Source organism: Rhinopithecus bieti, unplaced genomic scaffold, assembly GCF_001698545.2.
Source record: "Rhinopithecus bieti isolate Rb0 unplaced genomic scaffold, ASM169854v2 scaffold_32955, whole genome shotgun sequence".
Taxonomy (NCBI): domain Eukaryota; kingdom Metazoa; phylum Chordata; class Mammalia; order Primates; family Cercopithecidae; genus Rhinopithecus; species Rhinopithecus bieti.
The window spans coordinates 2,506,215-2,521,070 of NW_016814423.1; the positions used below are offsets into that span (position 1 = coordinate 2,506,215).

The window sequence follows — 14,856 nt, forward strand, 5'->3', positions numbered from 1 at the left end:
AAAAATTTTTTTTTTTTTTTTTTTTTTTCCCCTTTTTTTTTTTTTTTTTTTTTTTTTTGAGACGGAGTTTCACTCTTGTTTCCCCGGCTGGGGTGCAATGGCACAATCTCGGCTCACTGCAACTTCCACCTCCCAGGTTCAAGCAATTCTCCTGCCTCAGCCTCCTAAGTAGCTGGGATTACGGGCATGCGCCACCATGCGTGTGAATTTACAAAATCCAGAGGTGTCTAAGCTTTCACATTACACTTATCTTAAATTTGACCTTATTATAAGATACTTAATCTCATTTTGTTTATCTTTGTCACATCTTCTCCTCCTCCTTTGAAATAAGAGAATTGTTTGGTATCTACAAAATCTTTTGTCTGTTAACTTTTTGATATTTTTTATTGGGGTGGTTGGAAATTCTATAGGTTTGAAATTTGGATTTTTAATAGTTCATGCATAACTGCTGAATCTCCTAAAGGTCTGAGTGCCCCAACTCAATTCAGTGTGAAATCGTCCACAGTGTGGCCATCATTGTTCTAAACAATAAAAAGCACAAAAGGCTAGGAACATGGACTTTATCCTCATAAACTGAAATTCTTGTTGGGAAAACGGGCATGTTAACAAGTGAAGTAAAGAATAGGACCAACCACTGACTAGGTAAATTGAGGTTCAGATTGCCTAGAGATAAAAGATGACTGAAAGAATACTCAGGAGAGTTTATCTTGAAGGAATGATGAATGTTGAAGGTCGAATAGCATTTCTATGTTAAGAAGAGCGTCTTCATCAGTAAGAATAAGAATATATGCTGTTTGAGAGGAGAGAGGTTTTATTCTGTTTTTTCTGCCTTTTTCAACCTTTGACAAAGTACCAAGCACATATGAGTAGACAGGTATTATTTGCTGTATTAAACCTTTGGCTACTCTTTTTTGCCATCTTATGTGACAAATTCAGTTGGCTATCTTGCTGAAGTTAAAGATGGCACAGCTTTAAAAAGCACTTGGCCCTCAGCTTAATCTCTGACTGGTGTCTGCATGTTGTAGGTAATACTATCTGATAGTATTACCTTTAAAGCTGTAATTGTCAACCTTTGGTGTAACAAAGAATCACCCAGTTTTAACTCAGAAATTCTGATTCATTAGGCCTAGGATTTGCTTAAACAATCAGCATTTTTTCCTGTGTACCCTAAATGATTATGATGTAGGTGCTTATATGCCACACTTTCAGAAAGAGAGTTTACAGGTTTAAGGCTATGAAGAGGAATTAGCTGTTTTGCATTTAAATGTGTGACATTTTAGGCAGCAATGCTATTTTGAAGCCCATAGCCTCTAGTAAGGAAGGAAAGCAACTAGGATACTTTTTTTTTTATCAGTATTAGAACCCATTTAGGCTCCTTTCCCATCCTGGTTATCCGTTTCTCTAGTCCATTTTTTTGCTGTGCTATATGTTGTTCAACTATGTGGCTATCCCTCTTTCCTTTTCTCTGATCCACCCCCGCAACCTACTGCCATATTGACCATAATAAATAAAGTAATCTTTGTTTTTTAATGAAATTAACCTACTTTTTATTTCTCAGTGAACTCTTCAGTGTTAGTTGTTTTGGTTCCAGTTGTTGCCTCTTGGTTTCCCTCTCCATCCTCTTATTCCTGGGGCTTTAGGAAAAACACCCCCTTACTGATTTAGGGTGGCGTTTATAGCTTTTTTGAAAGCTCTTCTCTCTTGGGAAATAACACTATTATTATTTGTGATATTTTTCTTTTCTTTCTTTTTTTTTGTGGGGGGGCAGGGGCGACTTGAAGACCAGTGTGATAGTATGTACTTGTTTGAGTCTGGGAGGAAGTAACTTTTTTTAACCCTGTAATGCTTGTATATGAGTTTTGAAGCTTCTTCAGATATTTAACTGCATCTTTGATTGCATATTTGTAGGTTTGCCTAACATTCCATCTCATCTAATGGGACATTGTTCGGTATTCACTGACTTGTATAAATGAGAAGAAAAGTCCCCTCAGTTGAATTGTTTGAAGATAATCATTGCTTTCACAAATTAACCAGAATATTTTGCACCTTTACTTAAGAGCTGCTTCATATAAATGGTTGAAATTAAGTTAGTAACGTTATTGAGTCAACTCCAATGATTAGGACAGTTTCCAACTATCTGAACAATTTTTCTTCCATTAGTATGGAGAACCGACAAGAGAGTTTTTTGTGTCTTGTCAAATGAACTGTATACTATAATAAAAGTGGCTGTTGAGCGGTACTACACATGTCTTTTCTGGTCATGGTTCTAAGCACCTTAAGTTATTATATGAGAAAAGTAACTCATTGTGTGCTATTTGCTTTGATGACAGAGAGGGAGAAATTATACAGATGAGCTTCAGACGTACAAATTTCTATGCAGAAACGTTCTGATTCCTTCTCTTCCAGGTATTAACATCATCCTCATCGTCAGAGCCCTCTTGCCTTCCATAGTTTGTATGAAGATTGGTTTAACAATTTTTATATTAAAAGCTATCAGTGATACATGCATACCATTCAAAATTTAATTCATAGGTCTGTAATGAAAAGGAGCCAGCCTCCCTCCTCTACCCCTTCTCACTCTCAGTCCTGCTGTCCAGAGGTAACCACTGAGAGAAGTTGTTTTTATTTTTTAAGTTTGTGTTTTCATGTGATTTGTCCTCTTCCTGTGTTCTACTCTGTATATTAGAAGCTCTTCAAAGTAGCAGGCATCAGTGTGACTTTACATGCTGCAGTATCTACATGATAGATGCCCAGTCATATAGTGATCATGTCTGTGCTGTTACATGGTGCAATTTTTAAAATCTAAATATAATTAAAGAAAATTAGTTTCTGGGTTTAGAAAACAGTCCTATAAATAGTAAAACTATAACATTTTATAATAAAACTATTAAAATGAAGTGATTTAACAATTTATATACATCTTATTTTTTTATATCAAAATACTAAATGAGAGTTTAGTATTGTAATGGGGCAATTCATTATTTTTTCTTTAAAAATGAAATGCACATGTAGGAGAATATATAAAACATATAGAGTTTAAATAAAATTATAAAGTGTTACAACATGGGTAAACATTTTGTAATGTTATTTAAACAGTTTTGCCTCATATTTATAAGTATCTTGAGAAACAACCTGTGTTAAGAAATATAGAGTATGTTTATTACCCTAGAAGGCCCCACTCCTATTCATGTTTGTTTCCTTTAAAAAATAACTACTATGCTGACTTTTGTGGTAATCTTTTCTTTATAGTTTTACCTCTTTGAACTTCATACACCTGAATCACACCATATATTCTGTAGTGACTTTGCTTCTTTCATTCAGCTTTGTGACTTATCTTACTTTTCATTGCAATACAGTATTCCATTGTTTGTCTATACCAGAATGTATTTATTCTCTCTTGTTGATGGCATTAGTTTATTTTCAGCTTGGGAACACTTGTACATGGTTCTCTGGAACATAAATGTAGAAGTTCTCTAGAGCAGTATCTTCACATTGAGGGATGTGAAGGCTTTGCAGAGTATAGATAGTTTAATGTAATTTAGAGATCTTCATTATCTTTCCTAGGATCAGATACCTGCCAGTGATGACTTCTAACCCATTCAGAATCTTTCTATGGTGTATTGCCCTGGGGTGTAAAATCCACCAGGACTGTAAACAGATGGGCAGTTGATGCATTTCAGAGTAAGCTGTAGACAACAATATATTTGACCCCGAAAACAGTTCAGTATGCTTGTCATTTCTTAACTAGAATTAAATTATTTCAAACATAATTTTGAATAAAAAATAAATTTTAATAAATACTTGTTCCCAAGTATGCATATAAAAGCAATCCTACTATATTGATATATATGTAATAAAGTTATACAAGTATGTAACAGGGAAGATACCAATTTTAGAGTAGTTGATGAGTGGGCACTGTAGCTTATGCCTGTAATTTGAGCACTTTGGAAAGCCTAAGTGGGAGGATCACTGAGGCCAGGAATGCGAGACCAACCTGGGCAACATAGCAAGACCCTGTCTCTACAAGTAGAAAAAAAAATTTTTTTTTTAATTAGCCAGTTGTGGTGTCACACTCCTGTAGCTCCAGCTACTTTGAGAAGCTGAGGCAGGAGGATTGCTGGGGCCCAGGAGTAAATGCTGCAGTGAAATGTGATTGCACCACTGCGCTTCAGCCTGGGTGACAAAGCAAGAACCTGTGTCTTAAAACAGAGAGAAGAAAATAAAATTAAACTTAGAATAGTCCAAGAAGGGATGAAATGAGACTGGAGAGGGATATTAGAGGCGGCTTTAACTGTAGATGACCTTTTTTTCTTAAAAACAAAACAAAAAAAAAAACCCCAAAGAACCAGAAACAAACTATGGTAAAATATAAAGCTAGGTGGTAGCTAGATGAATCCTCTTTGGTTTAACTGTTTCATAATACTCTCTCTTTTTTTTTTTTTTTTTTTTTGAGATGGAGTCTTGCTCTGTCGCCCAGGGTGAAGAGCAGTGGCACAATCTCAGCTCACTGCAACCTCTGGCTCCTGGGTTCAAGTGATTCTCCTGCCTCAGCCTCCCAAGTAGCTGAGATTACAGGTGCCCACCACTGCACCCAGCTAATTTATTTTTTTTTTTTTTTTTTTTTAAGTAGAGACGAGGTTTTGCCAGGCTGGTCTTGAATTCCTGACCTCAGGTGATCCACCTACCTTGGTCTCCCCAGTGCTGGGATTACAGGTGTGAGCTGCCGCGCCTAGCCTCATAATACATTTTTATCTGTAAGCTGTAGTTTATTTTTGCCCCACATTATAAGTATCTTGAGGAATAATATTTAATTTGACTGGTAGTAAAAGTTGACTTAAAAAAAAGTGGCAAATAAAGTTTGCATCAGAGCCAGGGGCACTGAGATGCACCTGTAGTCCCAGCTACTTGGGAACTTGAGGTTGAAGGAATGCATGACCCCGGGAGTTTGAGACCTGGGCAACATAGTGAGACCCTCGTCTCTCAAAAAAATGAAAACTCTGCATCATTTAAAAATGGGGTCAGGCACGGTGGCTCAATCAAGTCTGTAATCCCAGCACTTTGGGAGGCCAAGGCAGCTGGATCACTTGGGCCCAGGAGTTTGAAACCAGCTTGCAAAACATGAAACCCTGTCTCTACTAAAAATACAAAAATAAACCGGGCATAGTGGTGCATGACTGTAGTCCCAGCTACTTGGGGAACTGAGGTGGGAGGATCACTTGAACCCAGGAGGTCAAGGCTTCAGTAAGACATGTTCGTGCCACTATACTCCAACCTGGGCAGCAAAGTAAGACCCTGTCTCAAAAAAAAAAAAGTTAACTGCCTATTTCAGTGAAAGGGATTGGGTAGATTCAGATGTAAGTGTTATAAGACTGTGTGTCTGTCCCAAATAACTAAGAAGATCTAGGCATACTTCTGGATGGATAAATAGTAATTTCCAGTTGAGATCCATTAACAAATTGGAGCTTTAGTTACCTAGAAGTAATTTAGTTAGGTTTCATCTTCAGAATTATCCCACATTCAAATATTTTTCAAAAACACGTTTCAAAACGAAAACGTTCATAAAATAATTAGTATAGTATTAACATCCATGAACGTTTAAGTAGCTAATAGATTGTTGTGTCTAACCAGATTTACTGGCATATTCAGTGTTTCATATTGCTTCCTGATCAGTGTTTCATGTAGCTTCCTTAGAATTCTTACTGTAATGATAGCAATTCCTGAATCTTTAGTGATTTTTGTTGTTATCGTTACAAACTCCTGGGCTCAATTGATCTCTTACCTTGGCCTCCCAAAATGTTGGGATTACAGGCATGAGCCACCATGCTTGGCCCAAAGCATGTATATTTAACAGCATTATTTTTAATCAAGGAAAAATTCCCAGAGTTTTTTTTCGATATGCTATTCTGAGAAAAGGCTCCTTTAAAGGGCATATAATAAATAATAATATCCTATGAGTAAAAAACATATATTGATAAATATGACATAGGAAAACCAAAGCTCTTTGTGGTCCTCAATACATTTTAAGATTATAAAGGGATCTTGACACCAAAAAGTTTGAGAGCTGCTGCACTATTGCAACTAGTAATTTAAATATCATTCTTAGTTTTACATTATTAAATTAAAGTTAAAAAAACACAAGCTTTCTAAACCAAACAACTAGAGTAAAAACATTAATTTGAAGTTTTTTTTTTTCCCAATGAGAAAATCATAGACTGTCAACCTTTACCATTTATTTACTTGTGTCTCCTAGCCCTTTTCCACAAAGAATAACCAATTCTTTAAAATTGGGAAGTATATTAAATTATTATCTTTAAAATTAAAATATATTAATTTGTAGCAAAGGAATGCAAATTAAAGTCAAATAACCCCCCTGTGTTTTTATCCATCATATTGACAATAGTTCAAGTATTGTGGGTTGTTGCAAATGACATTAAATGTCCATGCAGGTATTCTGTTGCTAACAGTATAAACTTAAAAAATCTTCTGCAGGGCAGTTGGCATTATGATATCAAATGCTTGGAAAGTCTATGTGCCTTTTGATAGAATTCAGTTCTTGGTAGAAAATTTAAGAAAATTTAAGGATGGGACCAAAGATTCAGTTATAAGGATATTTGAATCATTGGTTGTGATTGTGTAGCAGTTCTCAAACCTTACACTTTTTTTTCCCCAAGCTTTATGCTCTTTATATCATCTTTATACTATTAAAATTAAGGCTCCCAAAGAGCTTTGGTTCATGTGGCTTACATTTACCAATATTAACCAGTGTTAGAAATTAAAACAGAAACTTGAAAATATTAATGTATTTATTTAAAAATAATACGCCCATTACATGTTAACATAATTATTGTTATAAAGGACAAGTTTGAGCCAGGTACGGTGACCCAAGCCCAGCTACTTGAGAGCCTGAGGCAGGAGGATTGTTTGAGCCCAGGAGTTCAAGTCCGACCCAGGCAACACAGCAGGACCCTGTTTTTTTGAAAAAACACAGTGCAAAAAAAGACAAATGTGTTTTCCAAAACAAAAGCTGTACCGAGAAGGGTGTAAATCTTTTATCGTTGACTTCACAGAAGACAGCTATATTCTCATATCTGCTTTTGCATGAAATCTGTTAGAATATGTTGCTTTTGTTGAAGAATATGAAGAAAATTCAGCCTCACACAGATGTCTAGTTGCAAAAAGTAGATATATTTTAATGGCCACTTCAGATAATTGTGGATATTCTTTGATACTACACCAAAGCTCATCAACAAATGCTAGTTTTTTAAAGGTTAGAACAATGAGATTCTGAAAACCTATGAATGAACATTTTGTCCCCTGTAACATTAACATCCATGGATCTGTCTTGTACTTTGAATGGATTGATTTTTTTTTTTAACCTAAGCAAGATTTTGTAACATCGTGCATGAGTCATTTGTGTATTGCAAATGTTGACATAGTATCAGAATCACAACAGTCTCATCAGAAAAGCCTTTTAAATGCATTAAGAAGCCAACAGAGTCAAAGCAGTAGATACAAGTTTTCTAAAATTCTGATTTTCAGTTGAAAGCTTGCATTTTATAATCGGTGACAATTGCTGTTGTTTTCCTTGACGTGATGGGCATGCTTTATTCATTTTTGGAAAAATTTCTGCCAGATATCCAATTCTGAATAATAATTAGTTCTTTTAAGTAAAAATTACATTTCATGAAAGCAGCAGCTAGTTTTAAGCTCACACGTCGAAGAATAATAGCATAAATGCTTTTTCTCAAGACAACAATGCTATTTCTGTTTATGCCAGAAGTAGTACTTTATTTGTACCTCCCATTTTATCACTCAGAATATTAAAAACATATGTATTTAATGATTGAGATTCAAGAAAATAGTTTTTACATTCTTAAGTGAAGTCGCCTTTTTAAAATGTGAGTGCCCAGCTGTAAGGAGTAGACTCGTGGCTTGAGGGTGCAGCCTTGGTCAGGGCAGAGGCACTTGCAGTTTCATCCTCTTTTGCTTCTGCATCATCAGGGCAAGTGTCAACACAGTGGAAAAGCCAAATAATACCTTGCCATTATTATGAAAAGAGTTGTGATCTCAGGAGCCCCCTGAAAGGGTCTCTGGATCCTTTGTGGGTCTGAGGATTACATTTTGTGAATCACTGTTAATAGTGCAACATTAGAAATAATACAAATGTCTAAAAATTAGAGGTGGATTAAATAAATGTTATATGGCAGAAATATAATTTTATTAAAGTTTATGTTAAATATAAGGTTATAACACAATATTTTTCTGTTTTTGGCACCTCTCTAATGAGGAAATCAGCATTCTTCAAAGAAAATGAAGGTGTTGGTTCTGAGCCTCAGTGCTTCCATTTAGTGGATGCCTTTGTCATTAAGAAAAGGGAAGTTGAAAGGCAGAAGGTGGCAGTTACTGTCTTCTCCAGTAGGCTAAGGGATGTTTGTACAGCAATTTTATTTTTACAGTAAAAGGAATTGGCAATGGTATCAATCATTTTTAGATACTTTATAATAATAATAATATGTGGAATGTGCCTTCAAATGAAATTCCTCCAGTAGACTCAATTTCTCTTTAGGCATTTTCTGATTTACATTTTCCCGTTGTGTTCTTAATTGAAAGACCTTTCAGTTGCTGCATATTATTTAGCTTCAGACTGAATTAAAGAAATGAGTTATAAGCAGGTTAGAAGGCTACTGTTGAGTTGAGTCCCTTGGGCTTCCTGCTAAGACCTCTACACAGGGCGTTCCTGAGGTGTATTATCTGTACTCTGCAGCAGGGAGGAACACTTTTTGTGAGGGGCATGATTGAAGATAGGCTGCTTTGTGCATTTGAGGTATTTCTTCTCTTTGTTATAATGGGAGCCTAATAATAATCATGACTTGTCTTGAGTAAGGTTTAATATTTTCCTAAGTACCAAGTTCCAGGGAGGGTTTGATGTTTAAAATATCTTTCCAAATAGCCATTGTGTTTATTCAAAATTGTATGTCTTAGATAAACTTGTTAAAGTGTGCTGGAAGAATATATACAGCATGCTGTGTATATAAAGTTTTAAAATATACTATACAAAATGTATGTATATACTAAATTATAAGGAAAAATAAGATTTTAGATTTAAGTTTGAGTAATTCATTGGAATTAATGTTACATGTGTTTTAGTTTGAAGGGCAACTTAAAAAGTTTGTATTTAGACATAAGGTATATTGTGTAAATTATTTTATTCAAAATGCTTTCGTTGCAAACTGAACATCGTGCCTGATCCTTTGATCTGTAGATCAGAGAAAAACTTGCAGATTGTTATAGGATAATTTACAACCTTAGTCTTAAGAATAAACTGAAAGGAAGATGTAATACTTATCTGCCCTTGGTAGAACAGAACAGTTACACATGGTTAACTGTGTTTGATTGTTGGGTAGGTGATGGACACTAGGTTCTCCGCAGCTGCTCTGAGACTCTCCCACTCCCTCCTCGTCCGTCCCCCGCCCTCCCCTCCCCCGCCCTTAGGGTTATTTCACTAAGCATCAGAACCAGAGGATAGGGGAGGGGAGCTAATGTGTAAGGAAATGGATGTTCTTCCTTCATTCTTCCTTCATGGTTCGTGGAGCACTTACTCCTTATTCCCTAGATACTGGGGACAATTTAGCTAATACATTTACCAGTGAGAGCAGAGATATACTAAAGATATGCTAGGAAGGCACTAATAACTCTTAGATTCCTATAAAGAACGAGCTGGATCCTTCTGGTTGAAAAATACTGGGTAAAATGAAATTGTTTTCAAAGCCACTCATTTGAGAAATATTACTTCAGGAGTCTACTACCATGCTTACAGGTGATTATTAGGTATATGTTAAGTTCTGTTTAGGGAAAAGAGGTCACAGGAAGCTCAAGATGGACTTCTGTGCAGTAAAATATGAAGAGAGGTTTTGGACATTGACCTAGAATGGAATAGCACTAAACCCTGGTGGAATTGTAATTGTGGCAACTTATGCTTATTCTAGCATAAGTAAATATTGACCAATATGAATGGATAAGATAGCTGCATTTTGCCCAAGTTTATGATAAAGAATATGAATCATATGAGTAATGAATTGAATTCATTCTTAAGGATTATTAATTTGGGCGGCAGCTTGGCATGATGAAAAATGAGCACCCCTTAGTTATAATTAACTGGAAGTTTGGTTAACATGACTTGAAGCAGGCAGGATTCACCTATGGAGAACAGAGTTCTATTTGGTTGTATATAGTTGAATATATATGAGTAAATAACATGAGCCAAGTTTGGGATATACAGGAAGTGAGAAGGGAGTAGAGATAGTTTGGTTGGGGGATACAAATTGTAATCCGGGAGAGTGCTGATAAGAAGCCATGGTAAAAATGACCGAAGATGAAAGATGCAAGTTATCAGTCCTGCTTTGTTGATAGTCAGTTGCTTAAAGGTTTTTTTGTTTTTTTGTGGTAGTTTTTTTTTTTTTGATAGGGATAGCAGGGGTTGTGGGGGGTCATATCAAGGTGGTCGAGTGTTACTCATGTAAACAGTTGGGTAAAATAGTTTGAGGGCCTGTTCTGTTGTTTAGACACTTGGTTTTTTACTCAGTCATTGTGGTTTTCAAATCTTAATTTGTGTGGTGTTTGCTCCTAAGAATACTTCTTCAAAAGACTATAAATGAGTCTTTGTGTGCATATTGAATCTTAGATCCCAAGACCGAAATACTTTTTCATTGGCTCTGTTTGTATAAACACTCTTCACCATTTATATATTTCTGCTACTGTACTTTGATATATTTTCACACAAACTATTGGACTATTTATAAAACAAGACATAAAGATGTAACAGAGAAGGCAGGAAATACTTGACATTTGTGTGCCATATCTTACTCTCTGTTTCCTGTCAGTTAAACCACGATGAGAGGAACAGAGACACAGATGTACAATTGCTGCTTTAATTTGCCACTGGGGAGACCAGTTAAGCATAAAGCTAGTTTCATTAAACTTCTGTCACTTGTTGATTCGAGGGACATTGTAGGCTTGTTTGGTACTATATGGATTGTATGCATCATGTGGTGGCAATTAGATGTTTACTACAGCAGCTAGTAGGAACATATATCTTTTACATATTTAAAAGGTATTTGCTTTTGTGACATTTTTTAGGCAATAAGAAATTGGCATTTGAATTCATATATATGGCATAAATTCACTGTGAAATGTTAGGCTAATATTTTGATCTTGAAATTTTAGTATCTATTAACTTTTATGTATTAGTATATCAGTATATTAACTTTTATGTATTTGTAAAGCATTTTGTAGCTTACAAAGTAAGTTCTTATTTGGTACAACTTCAAGAAGAAAAATGAAATGGAAAGGAATATAGAGGTTGACTTATCTAAGAAAATACAGTTAGTAAATGGCATTCAACTACAACTTGAATGCAGGTGTTCTGATGCTAGATAGATCCTGTATCCCTAATGTTAGGGAAAAGGTTTGTTTTCATTAAATTACTATTCTACCTATTTCTCAGTGATTTTAACTTTTAGGGTCACCTTTGCTTATTCTTCCTAGAATATCCCCCACCCCCTTTCCTCTCATGTTCTCTCCTTGGAAAAAAGAGATGTTACTTATTTCTAAAGAAATAGCCCACATGTCACTTATGAAGTTTTTTCAGGTTCTCACAGGTATTTACCCCTCTCTATTCTATCATCTTTTGGTTGACTTGTTTATTTACATTGTTTTATAGTTATCTGTTTACATTTTTTCTTTTCACATGTTGAACCACTTGGGGACAAGGATCATATCTTATTTGTCTTTTTTTTGTATACCCAGTAAATAGCATATAGTAGATTTCATAAATACTTGTTGGGGGAATAAGTATGTGCCTGATATTTATTTTCTTTTTTCTAGAATCATAAGCTGGATAAAGAACTATAATGTGGATCTTTTCTACAAGTTGCCTTTATGGTTTATTTCTAAGATAATTTTATTATAAAAGTTATTTCCTACTTGAGCTTTACCCACCCCAGTTCGTTTTGCTGTTTATGGAAATGAGATATCCTAGTGAAATTATTAGTGTTTTCATCCTAGTTAAAAGTGGAGATAACATATTGGTCCATTAAAAAATGTAGCTGAAGAGCTTAATTATTTTAGATTGCTAAGCATCAAAAATCTCTTACTTTTGGCTTTAATCTGGAAAAAATGTCTAGCCCTTCATTGTGGTCCTGGTATCTCCACTGAATAAATGGAAATAATAATTCTCTTTATTACTTTTTGCTTTTCCAGGTATTATTTTCTGTTGTCACCAAGTTTTTTGTGCCTCAGTGATTGGAGGGTTATAAATTGCAGTTGTCTTGTCAACAGAGCAATAAATTTCATAAATAGGACTTTACCTTAGATCTGGCCATTCTAGGAATGTCTTATAAAGTTTATATATTAACAGTTTTTCTAGCCGAAAATTGATAGAAGTTACTATATCTTTTTAAACAATAAATCTAAATGATCAAAGTCAGATTTAAGGATTTAATTTTAAAGATTGAAGGAAAATTATGAAGCTATATGAGTTTAATTTTTAAGGAGTTTTAGAAGAACCAAATAGTTATTTTGTTTATTAAAACTGAGGTAGACCTGTGGAAAATAGTTTATAGGGTTTTTGAGTGTCCTTTTAATGTGAGACCTCCCTTTTTTGTGCTGTTTGTTGGGGGGTGATGATGAATTTCTGAGTTTGAATCAGAAAAATACATGTTATGTATGTCCCTTTGAGGATAGTCAGTGAAGCTTGGCTTACCACCAGTTGGTTCTGGGAAGCACATGCATGCATCATGTGAAATTCTATGGAATGCTAAAACAAACATATGAAAACACTAATCTTTTACTGTCTCAATGAAGAATTTTAGTAAGTAAAATTAAGAAAATAAAATGTCTTTTGATCTTGACCTAGCTTGACTTTTAACACACACTGTACTTAATATTCTTTTAAATTGTGTTTATTAATAACATATAGAAAAATTTATTATGTCTTTTGTTTTCAAGTAGCTTATAATCTTAAGAGATAGGACATAGTAAATAATTACTGAATTACATGAGATAATGAACTTTGCCCACTTCTGCTGTAGCATACATATTACTGTGATGTGCATTTGCCTTAGTTGATAGAGTGTGATCACCTGGAGGGAAAGTCTTGTTGCTACTTGTTGCTTTCCTACCCTTTTCCCTTACCCACAAGTGTCTGGCAGATAGGTCCCTAAAGAGTGCTTGTCCAGAAGAATATAGACAACACTGATTTATTTATTTATTTATTTATTCGGGATGGGACTTGCCTTTTTTTTTTTCTTTTTAGATAAGGTCTTGCTCTGTGGAGTGGAGTGGCGACATCATGGCTCTCACCTCAGCCTCCGAAGTAGCTGGGACCACCAGCTCATGCCACCATGCCCATCTAGTTTTTAATTTGTGTAGAGATGGGTTCTTGCCTTGTTGCTCAGGCTGGTCTCGAACTCCTGGCCTCAAATGATCTACCTACCTTGGCCTCCCAAAGTGCTGGGATTATAGGCATGAGCTGCTGCACCTGGCCCTGATATGATTTCTGCAGGCCATCTACTATTAATATATAGGAAAAGACAATATAGAAAGAATTATTTCTTCTCCAAGGTATTTCTATTTATAAAGGGGATGTTTTTTAAAAATCCCAGTACGCTTTTGTTTGTTGTCACATTTTGGTTGGCTCAAAGTCAAATTAAATCAAAATGAAGGCTTTGAGGTTGTCCCTAAGTAAATCAACTTTACCTGGAACAGTCTCCTTTCGAATTTATCCATACCTGTTTCCTCCCCAGATTTTCCCTTTCCCTCATCTTATATACTCGCAGATTGTCTCTGAAAGGTAAAAAACTTCTCCCCACAACTCTCATTCCCCCACTTAGTGTAGGAGACGTCACATTTTCTGTGTCCAGTTGTCAGGGGTTGGATTGTAACTAGGAGTTAGATACTGAACAAGAGAGACAGAAGTTTCTATTAATGGGTTTTGAGATAACAGCCTATATTGCCTGACAATCCCCATTTTTTTTTCTTTTCTTTGAAACAAGGTCTTGCTGTTTTGCCCTGGCTGGAGTAAGTGGCTGTCTATAGGTGTGATCACAGTGCATGGCAGACTTGAACTGTTGGGCTGGAGTGGTCTTCCTGCTTCAGCCCCCTGCTATGGGAGCATGCCACTGCACCTGGCTTCACATTTTTAAAGCAGAATATTTTGAGGGGAACAGAATGTTGTGATTAAGATCACTAGATTCTAAGTCCTATAAAGGCAGAAATTTTGGTTGGTTTGTTCACTGCTGTATTCCCAGGACTTAGAACAGGGTCTTGCACATTGTGTGTCTGTTCTTATGCCAATCATGCTATTTTGGTTATTATAGCTTTATAGTATATTTTGAAGACTTGTAGTTTGGTGCTTCCAGCTTTGTTATCTGCTATTTGAGATCTTTTGTGGAACCACAAAAATCTTGGCATCTCAAAGTGCCGGCATCTGGATTACAGGCACGAGCCACCATGCCCAGCCTCCGTATAAATTATAATAATAAAAAAAATGTTGGCCAGACACAGTGGCTCACGCCTGTAATCCCAGCACTTTTGCAGGCCAAGGTGGGTGGATCACGAGGTCTTGAGTTTAAGACCAGCCTGGCCAACGTGGTGAAACCCTATCTCTACTAAAAATACAAAAATTAGCCTGGTGTGGTGATGGGCACCCGTAATCCTAGCTATTTGGGAGGCTGAGGCAGGAGAATCACTTGAACCCGGGAGGCAGAGGTTGCAGTGAGCTGAGACTGTGCCATTGCACTCTAGCCTGGGCGACAGAGTGAGATTCTGTCTCAGGAAAAAAAGAAAAGTGTTTTTCCT

The 14,856-nt window shown here is 35.8% G+C and overlaps 1 protein-coding gene across 2 annotated transcripts in view; it reads left to right on the plus strand.

The window, feature by feature from the left end:
- The window catches only part of ELF1 (E74 like ETS transcription factor 1), a 121,820-nt gene that overhangs the window by 32,625 nt on the left and 74,339 nt on the right, over nt 1–14,856 (plus strand). The window lies entirely within an intron of this gene.